Genomic DNA, 11,756 nt, shown 5'->3' on the forward strand with positions numbered 1-11,756 from the left:
GTTATACAGAGCCCAGATAGAACTGTTTCTTCTGGGGAAACATGAGAGCCAGTCTAATATTAATGACAATAATAATGTGTGGAATGCCTCAGCTTTGGCATTATGTTGTTAGCACACCTCAGTCCTGAGTAGAGGCCTTCTTGGCAATCCTCTGTTGCCCAAGCAGAAACTACCAGTCATGCCAACTCAGTGACAGTCCAAATATTTGTGAGTTTAGTAACAGTAAATATATAAACATGCAAAGTGAAATAACAGTGGCAAATTACTTGGAAAGAGACTATCCCCAGCTGGATGGAGCTACCCTTGATAAACCTGAACTTCCTCATTAGTAACACTGTGTTCATAGGCAAAGTGCTGTCTGTTTTTACTAGCTAAGGCTATTTACCCTTCCAACCCTGAGCTGGGTTCCTTATGTCCATCATACTCACGTCACTTGGGAAGGATGAAAAACGGTTGGGAAGAGGCAGCGGTCAATCCTGAGAACATCAGGTACCTTCTTTTAGCTCTAACAAACTCAGCTCTCCTGGTGAGCACAGTAACAACAAACCCTGATCTCTTCTATTTGCATAATACATCTTATTGTTTCATCTCCTATTTCATTGCATGCTGTGACCTTCTTCCTTCATCAAAGCTGCATCATTCTTCCTGATTGCCATTCTTCTCTTCCATCCCTTTTCCTGTGCATAACTTCCTTTCCTCCCCCCTTTCAGCCTCATTGAATCAGATTTAGCCAAATGATCCACAACTGCTCATAAGCTCTGGCAATTGCATATAGAGGCTTTTCTCCCTGAGGTTGTGCATAAGATAAATAGCATGAAAATGAAAAGCACAGTGTTATAAATTTGACTAATAAAAATCTTACATTTGGCAAAAGTGTGAGAAATGGCTATGAATGGACCTGTTAATTTTGCTGCTAGATGGTGATGCCAGAACTCTTGGCATTCCACCTGAAGCTGGGATCTTACTGTCAGAGTCTAACTTCCTTTTTGATGTCTACAACATTAGTGATGGCTGCTGAGTGTGTTCCCTAGCACAGTAATGCTCTCCTCATGTTAGCTCTAGAATGTGCACAGCCACTGCATCTTACAGATGCTGACTCTCAGCTGTTGGAGACCCAAGCCAACAAATCCTCAAAGTTTGCAGGCTTAAAGCTGGGCTCATGCTGTGACTGCTGAACTCGAGCTGTGTTAGCTGAATCGCTAACTGAATTTCACTCACAGGCAGTAACTGCATCTAAAAGTGTCAGTCTCTGTGTGTTCCAAGGCAGGAGCTAGTTCTGACCTTGCTGCCGTGGTACAGAGATTTACTCTAGAAGTACGTATCTAACACAAACATGATGTTAATTTGTACACTTCACCAGTACTGGTTTTCCTCCTCAGCTTACAAACTGAAAAGATCAATGAAATGATGACTGTTGTTTTTGTGAGATGAATGGGAACTCCATAATTAATGCTATCAGGTGTATTAGCAGAGAGAAGAACTGGTTTCAGAAGACTGTCATTAGCTTGAGCAATTGGAATTGTTCAATTCCATAATTGATGTGTATTTATTACAGCACTGCATGAGTGGAGAGGCGATGCAGGGTCCATTACAACAGTGGTGCACCTTATCTGCACAGAATGAGAGGCAGAAGTTTGCTGGCTTTACAAGGGAGCCTGTCCAGCGTGGAACACTCTGGGACACTGCACAGCAAGTTTAATTCTGATTCATGTTTTACTATCAAAAATCACTTGCAAAACCCTGGCTCACCTCACTCAAAGACTGTTTATTTGGGAAACAGCACCTTCCAAGCACTGAAGCTCTGATACAAATTGGCCTCAACAGAGTAAGTGTTAAACATCCCATTCTTGTGTTGTAGCTGTTCCCTGGTGAAGTCCCTCAATGTACCTTTTCATAAATTGCCCTCTCTGTCCTGACTGTGGTTACACTTCCCTTAAAAGGTACCTATTACAGCAGAAAATCAGTGCTATTCATTCTTGTAGTAGTCCAAAAAGCTTTACTGGTATAGCTACTGCTGCTCTATTTTTTGACAATGTTCAATTGGAAGCAAATGTACCAAAATATGTCAAGACTTACTCATGTAGAGATAATATACCAAGTGAAAGAATTTCCACCATAAAGGTGTGTACATTACAATAGCCTTGAGATAGGGCTGACTTCTTCCAAAACAAGTTCTTCTGGTTTTATGTGACTATTTAATACACTTCTGTGTTCAAGAAAATAATTCTTGCTCTTACTCTGTACTAGGAAACCAGTATAGCAGGAGGCACCATGGGCTGCAGAGCAGATTGGGAGACAGGAGATGTCTCTTGTATCTGTTTAAAGATCTTCAGGGCCATTTCAACTCCCACATCCCCTTCTGTGCAATGTTACAGCTATTTTTCATTTTACTATTCCTATGAGCAGGTATTTTCTTAAGGTGAAATATGCTTTCTTCAAAGTCTAAGGGATCTTTAACAGAAAAGTCAGAACAATTAGGAAAAGAAACTCGTTATTATGCCTGTGAATGAAAGAGCTTCTGGGCAGTGTCACTGAATGCAAACACTTGCATTTTGTTCATCTGGTTTAAATGTAAATGCTTTCTACAGATCATCCAGGAAAAGAGATATATATATATATATATATTCATTTTAGAGAGGCTGACTACTGACAGAGGGTATCGATAATGTGGCTTTTCAGTTACTTCATTTCTGTACTCTCTTCTGCTCAAAAAATAACCTATTCAGTGATTGCAGGCAGAAAGGCAGTTTCACTTACCCTGAAGCTGTGTCTATGATGAAGTCAGGAACACAGCACTGGACAATAAGATTTCTAGGTGAGGTAATGACAAATCATTTATCCTCCTGAAACTGCCAATACATATTTGTCGAGCAGGGGTGCTTCCAGCAGACTAGAGCTGCCTGTCAAGTAAAGCCATGTATGCTGGCAGCTGAGTACAATAGGTACCTGTGCATCCAGATCAGTCCTGGTCCTCTTTTTTATGATGGGATAGTGAGTTGTGCTTTTTTGTTTTTGTAATTAAAGGGTGAGCAGATGGTGAGAACTTGAAGAGCTGCATCCATTAAATTAATGTTGAGAACATCTCCACATTATAATTTAATATAATGGGATTTTCCTTCAGTGAAGTAAAACTACAGTGTAGTACTTGGGAATGTTTACTATAGGAGAAGCTTCACTGGTAAAAGATTTCAGTGACTCACGCTGTGACTCGCTGCCAAAAGGGTGTTTCTTCATGCCAGTATATTTCACATGCCACCCTAGAGTGAACCTTTTTTCAACTACACACCTGCAGATTTATGTAACACCAAAGAGGGACAATGGAATCTGACTGCCTGTGTTATAAAAGAGTAGATAGTAACAAGCAGGAGCTGGCTGGGCTGGTATTGAGAATGGTGTAACATGAGGGGTTGGGTTTGACATGATTTCAGAGGTGGATTTAAGGCAGACAATCCAGATGAAACATTGAGACTGGTAAAAGCTCAGCGTTTTGTCAGTTCCAGGAATTAAGATGCTACTCGTTAGATGACAATTCCATAAGTGGAGAGATAAAGCTTTCTTATTTCTCTTGAGACAAGAGTTTTAATGACACTGGTTAAGACAGGAAAAGAAAACCCAACAGCAGTGGCATGACTTTTATAAGCAGCAGTGGACACTGGTAGGTTTTCCTACATCTCGGAAAATATTTGTACTTAACTGTAAATATTTGAGTGAAACTTGCCGAAGCCACATTTTGGGAATCTTGTGTTTTATTCCTGGAATGGTTTTGAATGGTGGAAAGTTACAGCAAGTGCTTTGTGCTGATGATTCTGTACCCCAGCAAGCTCCAGCTGTAGATACATAATACTGGTCTCCCACGCAGCTCCACCATGGCTGCAATCATACATTGTCTCCTGCATACAAAGGCTATTCCTCTAATAATCAGACACTGGGATAGGGATGAAATCATTATGGAAAATAGTACTAGAAAGAACACAAAGGCTCGCAGTGGGCCCAAATGTCTCTGCTGCAACCCTTCTGCCCTCTAAATTACACCACGGAGTAACCTGCCTCAATGGCTACAGAGTGAGAAAACTAAAGGGATGAGCACACACACCATAGAAAGTTTAAACTGCTCTTCCCTGCAGTGTAATCTGTGAAATCATTCTTACACGGTGTGGGAATAACTGGGAGGTCACAGAGGATTATGTGGGCATTTATGTTTCATTCTGGCTTAAGTGTGTTCAACTCCAGTGATAGCAACCAAATTGTTTCCGTCTTCAGTAATGCTGCACTTGTTCCTAGGGCTGAATGCAGGAATAACAAGTTTATTAGCTGCACATTTATCTTGCACTGAGATCTCAGGTTTTCAAATTTCAGCATTCAGCTACTGAAACATCATGTCAGAAGTGCTGAAGCTTCTGTGGAATTGAAGAATAGGATGTTAATAGTGTCAGAGTAGAACAAAGCAGAACATTGCTTCAATGGCAGCCAGGGAACCTGACACGTAGTGCTTAAGTCTTCACCTACCACTGCATGAGATAAAACTTATCACTCCCTTGTCCCTGTTTCCCATTTTCTTCTTGTATAATCTGTTGCAAAAGGAATGGCTCCTGCACTGGCTGTTTCCCACTTCTCTATTTTAACTGTTAGCTTGTCCTTCCTCCCTTTCAAAAGGTGGGGACTTCTGGTTTGGAGAAACAGCCACACAGCTGAAGTAAAGCCCATGGTGCTACGAAGCAGTTTCTCCTTTGGCATCATATGCTCTTCAGACTGCAGCAGAGCCCATCCTAGGAGATAATTAGCAGCTGTATTCAAGTGACTCAGGGGAAGATTTGAGCTCTGCATTTTGAGAGGCTGTTTGTGTATCTGATGTAATTTTGTCTCATCACAGTCTGCCTGAGCTTTCTGTGCAACAGAACAAAGGGGAGAATTAACCAATGAGTCCAAAATACTTACACTAGGAAAATAACTATTTTGTTTTAACAGCCGCTGAGACTTTTTCTCCATTGAGCCTAAAGAGCAGAGGTTTTAGAAGTCCAGCTTTTACTATCAGTAACACCAAGAAAGGAAATCTATTTGAAGCACTTCCAAGTAATGCTTTGACGTAAGTAAGGTGCTTTTGTCTAACACAGTCTCTGAAAGTCAGTCTTTTCACTTGGAAAATGCACTTCTGCAGTTAAGCAACTGTTCCGGGTTTCTTAAACATTTATCCACATGTGCAATAAAATACTTAATCATTTTAATAGTAATCCCTCTGCAGAAAATAATTAAAACCAGATAGAAACTGCTGTCACAGAGCAGAATTTAGGGCTGTGCATAACCTGCGGCATCTGGTCATTTCTGCATTGGGAAGTTACTTCTTTTTTTACTCATGGAAGCACCTTCTTTTTCCAGGGTTCTTCCAGCAGGGAGGTTCCTGCTTGTGTCGGGATTTCCTCTTTCCATGGTGTTATATTTGCTAACTCTGCAGGGTGGCGGGAGGCATACAGCATATAGACACATAATTCCTAATTTTCCAGGGGGAAAGCATGGAGCAGCAGAGATCAGTTGATTTTCTGACCACCCTTCTAAATCCTGATAATTGTTTGTATCTGAACATTCTCTTTTGGCAAAAGCAGCATATGGTAATACCAACTCCAGAATAGCATTTTCCATCAGTAGCTCTCAGTGGGCTTTGCAAAGTCACTGTCACCTCACAGATTGAGGAGTCTGACGTGTTCAGCAGTGAGATTATTTACCCCAGACCATTTTAGCCAGCAGCACAGCAAGACGGGAACATGATCTAGAGAGCTCGAGGCTTGTGTCAAATCCAGTTGGCCATTTCAAATGGGAAATGTTTATTATTTATTCCTGGAGGATTTGCTCTGCCTTTCACACCTTTTGGGGTGGTTTTTGAGCCTCATAGGTACTGTTTCTCTTTCTGGGATGTTCAAGGTATGCTTGTTCATCTCCTGAACTGAGATGCAGTGAATGCAATCTGCATTTCTGAGCTCTAACCCTGAGCCAATCTGAGCTTTTCCTGGATTTGGAGACTTTAAGTCCCTATTTCCCTACTTACCCTGAGCCCTCAAAATACATTTTTAGATAGGATTATATGGGAAAAAGCATTAGGAGAGGAAGGGATTTTAAAAATAGCCTAGCATCTAAATCTCAATGTAATCTCTTCCAATTGTCCCAGCATTTGAGCACAGGACAGGGGGCTGGCATCAATAAAGAGGAGCCCTGTGTAGGATGCACATTTCACAAATAATAATGAATTGAAAAGTGTTTGTTACACCCTGTTACCTTGTTACCTGTCACTAAAGGTTTATCTATAGTAAATCTGCTTTCTTCAGAGGGCCAGTGAGGCTTTTTCACACCCACACGTGATAACCCATTAGGCAGCTGTGACAGTAGCTGTCAGGCTGCATTAATCTTGCCACACCAGGGGCACAGCTCCCACGTTACCAGGCTGGCAGCAAGTCACCAGCCAGTGCAAGAGCAGGAAGGCTGCACTATCCTAAGGCTTCAGTTTAATAACCAATGCAAGACTAAATAGGAAGAAATTAAGTCGTGCCCAAGCTGTCCAATTTGATGATGTGACTTTCTGTTTGGTGTTATCCAAACCTCTGTTCATATTTTATGTGTTTTAATTGCTGAATAAGTAGTTACCATGCTATAAAGCCATAGAATAAAATAAATATTTAAACTTTGACATAAGAATAGTGCTCTTTATTTTCTATCATTTATTTTGCTAACATTCCAGGCTTTTCATAGCTTTCTACTCCTTTGATAGTCCTACCATCTCACGGTGTCTGTTTTTCCTAGCAATGTCAGTGACCACCTGGAAAATGCAACAGAGGAAAGCTCATGGAAAATCGTAAATATGGGACAATAAATAGGAAGAGTTATTGCAATAATAAGTGGAATTTGCTTCCTAATTCCTATGATAAAGGCTTTTAGACCTCACCACTCATGAACTCCTCCAGTTTCTTTATTAGCTTTGCTGCTCAGCAGGATTCTTCAGCTACTTTACAGATACCTTGCAGTACCAGATAATGCAGTGAGCAAGCAGAAATTGCTTCTCCCCCAAAATACAGTCTGGACAAGAGAGCCCCAGCAAGGCTTTCCCAGTAGCCCCAATAACGCAGCTTCCATATAACCCAAACTCCCACCAGTTCCAGTTAGACGTGTGGAGCAGCAGTTCAGGTCGCCTCCACTAGGTATTTGTCTAATTCTGTCTCTTTTACTGCCTCTGCAGGTGATTTATCCTCAGTTCACCCCTGTGAGTTCACCCTGTCAAGGCACTGCCTGGTCTCTTTAATCGTCTTGTAGTAACTCGCTACTAATGAGTGACTGGTCATCGTGCTACAGAGCATCATCAGTCAGGCTGGTAACAGGAAACAGCAAAGGTAATCACCAAATACCTGTTAATTTCCTGTTAGGTTTTTGATTGGAATTTCTGTTCTCTAATAGATCTTTCCAGAAAGGCATGTTTGCATCTTTTCCCTGATCGTACATGATTGTGCAGATTCCTTGTATGTTATCTATGTATATTACTCCTGTAGCATGGCATTAATTCACTGTATATTCCATGAAGTTAGACAGGGATATTGGAGAAACGTAACTAAAACATGACTACAGTATCACAGCTATGCAATTACTACCCCCTTTTTTCTTTAGATACTGACCAGGGCAAAATCACTGGAGGGGGTTCAGTTTGTAAGGCCAAGCTTGTGGTTTCACTTCCTGGATGAAGCAGCCACCCTTTTCTCTGTGCCCCCCTCACTCTTCCCTTCCCAGGCTACTGTCTCAGTGGTGCCACTGCATCTTAGTGAGGCTGTTGCGCAGGAAAATGATCCGAGTTCAAAATAACCATCTTTGGGTTATTTTAGTCTGGATCAAGTCCTTGCCCGGGTTCACTACACAACCCCGCATGCAATTACGCCAGCACAGCTCAGGGAAAGATGTGGGACTAGAAACAAACAATATGACTTTGGGCTGCACAGGGCAGAGCCGCTGCCAAAGGAAACATTAATGGAGCTGTACCGAATATTTGTTTGGAAACAGTTTTAAAGTGAAGTTTCAGAACACTTGGAGATGAAATGTGTTTAGTTGGTGGGATAAAAGGCTGCAGCCGAAGTTAAGTCTGGCTTCTAATTATACAGAGTAAACAGATACAAAATTAGGCTCTGTGAAGTCTAAATAGGTAATTTCACAGTTAATATTTAACTATTGGATGTTTAGCAGTAAAAAGCATTAAATGGTTTTAAATCCTCATGCCTGGCATGCTGCTAACCAAGCTACAGCCTACAATCGCTGTTCAGGAGTAGAGGGGTTTCCTGGGCAATGGTGACCATGAACTCCAGCATCTCCTCACCCAGTGTGAACACACACCAAAAATGGCTTTTGCCTGAAATGTCCCTTCTCATTTTTTCACATTATTTCCATTGATGATGCTGGGGATGGGAACCTTGGGAAGCAGAGGTTGTTGAGAACCATACCCTGTAGAAATCTGTTGCTTAATGTTCAGCACACAGGAATAATGCCTTTTGTTCAAACCATACGTAATGTTTTTCATCTGGCAGCTGTTTTCCCTGTAAATGATAAAACATTAAAACCTGAACTAAAAATAATCCTGTTTGCTGTTCCAGTTCAGGAAATTTCTATCAGCCAAGTTTTGTTCTTGTTTTTTACTGACTGTTATTCCCAGTATTCAACTCGGCAAGTGCTGACTCTATAATCAGAGCTGGTTTCATACAACCTTCATTTACTGTCTTTTGGTTTTGGAAACTATGACAAAACATCAGCTGGAACACTCAGCCCAGGGTTTTCTTATGATGCCTGGAATAAACCAGCAGATGATCATCTGCAAGAGAAGATAATTCCATAGTAATGCACAGACCCCAAAAGATGTCCCATATTCCCTAGCTGGAAGATCCTTTAGCAAGCTCCTAAGTTTTTGATGCTGGTGTCTAAAACCAGCTGTAAAATACAAACACCATTAGATGGGAAAAGTAGGAAACTATCAACATGACAAGTCTCTGAGGATGGATCCTGCACCCTTTTTCCCTTATGTTAGAAATGCTTCTCCCTCAAAATCAACATTCACTTTTCCACTGCAGTGATGCTGATTAGATACAAGCCCATGAGCTCATCCAGCATGAGTGTGTTGTAAGAACAATTTTATGCTGCAATAAATACTTAATACTTTAAGTTCTCACCTTCCCAAATCCTGAGCCATTCTCACAGGCATTAAACCAAGCCCTTTTCATCTTTCAGTAATTCTAAATCTTTGTTATTCCCACTGGGCTTGGAAGGAGAGTTTAATCTTGTTTCTTGTAGAATTTGGCTTTCAGCTCTGGTGAGAATCTGATAGCAAAAAATTATATTAAAGAATATTTTCTCTTAAAATTATATGCCAGCATCTAAAGTAAATCTGTTCTTTAACAACTCAGAGAGCCAAATACTTCCTTATTAGTTCCAAGGATAATGCCAGTTGTATACATTACAAACGGAACTTGTCAGCAAAGATCACAAAGATAGTTTCAAGTTCTTTGCAGCAGAAAATAGCAACACTACATCTGTATACAACACACCGTAGATACAACACTCGTGTTCCTGCTTTGGATTTCTGAGGGTGAAGGCAAGCCCGGAGCCTATAGAATAATCCTTGTTGGGAGTGGGTACAGTGCTGAGTGGAGCGATGGGAGAAATCCCCTGGTTTCAGAAGGCTCCACAGCCTCACCTGCTGGCTGCTGCGCTCCCCACAGCACCGAGGGCATGGAGAGAAAGCCCTTCAAAACAGTGCTTAGTGCTGCATCGTACCGTGATGCCCTGTTTGTGTCATAAAGAAAACTGGTAAACGTTTTTTAGAAGTATTATACAAAGTGCTGTATGGAGGTTCTTGAAGAAATGTGGCCAAGCTGAGTGTGCAGCAAGTTGAAAATAAACATTGCATTTCCTAAGCTGCCATAACCCATTGACCTCTCTTGGTGCATTAGAAGGTGATTACCTTTACCTGTTGTTTGCACTGGGGAGTTTGCTTTATGCAGCCTCTGTCTGAAGTTTTCTCTTCACTGTTCACTGGGTGATTCCTCCTTGCTCCGGAAAGGGCCAGAATCCAGTGCTTTTCCATTATAATTTATGCCTCTTGAGGAGCAGGCTCAGCACAGTGAACACTTGGCCAGTGGCTCTGAATCCACTCTTGTGTAGGAGGACATACCATTAATGTTTTGTGAGAGCTCTTACAGAGCTGTAGGGATGTACAGGCTTTTGGGGACATAATCAGGCTCCTCTGAATATCTCAACTTTGCTGCACACACACAAATTGAGGACAGTTTACCAGTGTGTGCATGGTTATGAATTTATATCAGTTCATATCATTGGGTTATTTGTAATTCCCATTATTAGGTTATTAAGAAGCTTTTTATCTAGTGGTATTTGGTGTCTGTTCTCACACGCTCTCATAGTTTTCTGTCATTGCACCTCCTTCAGTAACATCTGGGATGTCTGGATCTTGTTCTGTTGCTCTGTAACCTAGTTCATGAGTTTTGGCTCATCTTGCTGAATTGGTGCAGCGGGTGGCTGGAAGGTGAGTTGTTATTTTAGCTCCCAGTTCTAGGGTAGGTAAGGACCCCAGAGTCTTATCTAAATTATACTGGAGAACATATTCCCTTTAGGAGCACTCCACTGGCTGAGGACTGTCCCAAAATACTTCTCTCATTTGTTAGGGGTTATGAATGGATTATCAAGGTAGCTGTGGCAGCTATATATCAACTCAGATCTTTTTCACCTCCCTTGCTGCCCCCTTCTCTCTACAGCCAACAATCCACCCCTATATCTTTATTTCCAGTTTGCATTTGTGTGAGCTGCCCTACCCTTCTGTGGATGTTATTCACACACAGAGAGAACCTCAAGTGCTTACGATCATGCGGTTTTTGAGCATGGAATAGGAAACACTGCCTGTCTGTGGAGTTTGTTAAAATAAAGGGCTCAGGTGCTAAAGGCAGGATCCCTATCCCAATAAAACAGAGACATTCTTCCATAAGCAGGTCAGAAATGTGATTTTAGAGTTTAATTATTGCCTGGTTGGGGTGATGTGAAGTATTCCCTGAGAATTTCTGCTTCTCTTCAATGGCTGTTCAATGAAAACCAGGAGCTTCTAACCTAAACAAGTCAATCAGATGTCTGAGATAGATGGAGTAATACCCCTTTAAATGCATAGGAAGACACTGGCTTCCTGTGTTATGTCCTTGTTCTGAAAGACCATCCTCTGTCCCTCCATTTCCACTTTGCTTCCAGCTACCACAGCTGGGTGATGGTGGCCACTTCTGCAGTAGGTCCTTTATAATGTCCCTTTATGCTGTCTGTCTGTGATTCATCTTTAGGGAAACCTAAAAGAAACCCAAATAAACACACTCAGACAAAATAAATCCTCCTGGAAGTTCTTAACGTGTTTGTGACAGGATTTTGAAGGGTTACAAAGACTTCTGAGGGATGAGAGTAGCCAAATGGATAACTGCTTTCCCTTTCTTCTCTTATACATGTCAAAGCTCCATTTGGTTTCAAGTATTAAACTTAATTGTCATAACTTAGCACCTGAAAATGCATCTGTAAATGAGTCAACCCATTGTCAGCAAAACCATTGACTCTGGAGAGTTAAATGCATTTCCTACTTCAAGTGTCAGAGGTATAGAAAGATATAAGAGAACCAGAGAGGGAAGGAGCAAACCCTCTCCAATGCTGTAATTCAGCTGCAGGAGGGAAGCTTGGCCCCTGGTCTTTCCTCTTCCCTG

General features: G+C 41.5%; 1 long non-coding RNA gene across 1 annotated transcript; it reads left to right on the plus strand.

Moving 5' to 3' along the window:
• The first annotated feature begins 1,628 nt into the window (after positions 1-1,628).
• On the plus strand, positions 1,629-7,364 carry LOC308225895. Its single transcript, XR_013957800.1, has 3 exons — positions 1,629-1,825; positions 4,966-5,083; positions 7,220-7,364. It is a non-coding gene; the product is annotated as an uncharacterized lncRNA (long non-coding RNA).
• The last annotated feature ends 4,392 nt before the right edge of the window (positions 7,365-11,756 follow it).

The sequence above is a fragment of the Psittacula echo genome (genome assembly GCF_963264785.1).
Source record: "Psittacula echo genome assembly, chromosome: 11".
In the NCBI taxonomy this organism is placed as follows: Eukaryota; Metazoa; Chordata; class Aves; order Psittaciformes; family Psittacidae; genus Psittacula; species Psittacula echo.